A 1,019-nucleotide genomic window follows, 5' to 3' on the forward strand; every position below is an offset into this window, starting at 1 on the left:
AACATGATAAAAATGCTCTGATCGCATCTGTGGTAAGATGCAAGGACTTATCCGCCAAGGAACACCGGTTCGAGCGATCCTTACGTAAAACTCCTACTGGACAAGCAACACAAAGTAATAATTCCCTCAACGGTGATTAAAAAAAAATATCCCTCGCAATATAATTTCTTCTAGATGAGAACCCCGGTGCTCCGCAAGACCTGCAACCCAGTCTAAGACGAGGACTTCAACTTCTATAGGATCAGATTCAACCAAATCCCTGGGATCACGTTACACTTACTCATTATACTCAGGTTCGACCGTTACAGTCAAAACGACATTATCGGCGAGGTATTTTGAGTTTTGAGTTGACGTCACTCAGATCAAGACTCAGCAGATGGCTTTGTCTAGGGAAATTCAACCCAGAAGCCTTAAGCTAAGTCAAGGAAATGCAAATAAATAAACTTGGCGAAGGCCAGCTCTGTTATTCCAGCTGTTAACCGTGCAATAGTCTATAATGCCTCTAAAATAAGCTATAATGAAGAGTAATATGACAAAGACAATAAAAAATAAGTCTTACATTGCAGAACTTTAAAATATGATACATAAAAATACCAATTTGTATATAAAGAAAATAAATTATAAATGAATAAACTTCACAGATGTAATTGTTTCATTTTAAGAAGCTTTACTCCAAAAATGCTTCTCGTACCCCTCGCCAAGCCCTATCTGCCCATTCACAAATTCGTCGATTCCCTATGGTGCGTTGATGCGGTTTCTGTGGCGGAATTTTAAAAGTATGTATACATATTTTTTAACAAACAAGTATATTTAGGCTTATCCTGAAATAAATGTCTTTAAGAAAATCAAATTAATTTTTCATTTCGTTGCAGACGTTTAATATTACGATTTATGACCAATGATTTAAGTAATTTTCTATTTCATTTCAGGCTTTTGAAGTTCTTTGGATTTTTCAGGTGTAAGTTTTAATTTCAATTTTCTTTTCGATGTAAAAAAAGATAATTTAAATTAAACTACAA

At 34.7% G+C, this 1,019-nt stretch overlaps 1 long non-coding RNA gene across 1 annotated transcript; it reads left to right on the plus strand.

Moving 5' to 3' along the window:
* On the plus strand, nt 1–640 carry LOC126734582 (uncharacterized). The gene is made up of 2 exons (XR_007660090.1): nt 1–114; nt 175–640. It is a non-coding gene; the product is annotated as an uncharacterized LOC126734582 (long non-coding RNA).
* Nucleotides 641–1,019: the final 379 nt, after the last annotated feature.

This window comes from Anthonomus grandis, chromosome 3, assembly GCF_022605725.1.
Source record: "Anthonomus grandis grandis chromosome 3, icAntGran1.3, whole genome shotgun sequence".
Classification (NCBI taxonomy): domain Eukaryota; kingdom Metazoa; phylum Arthropoda; class Insecta; order Coleoptera; family Curculionidae; genus Anthonomus; species Anthonomus grandis.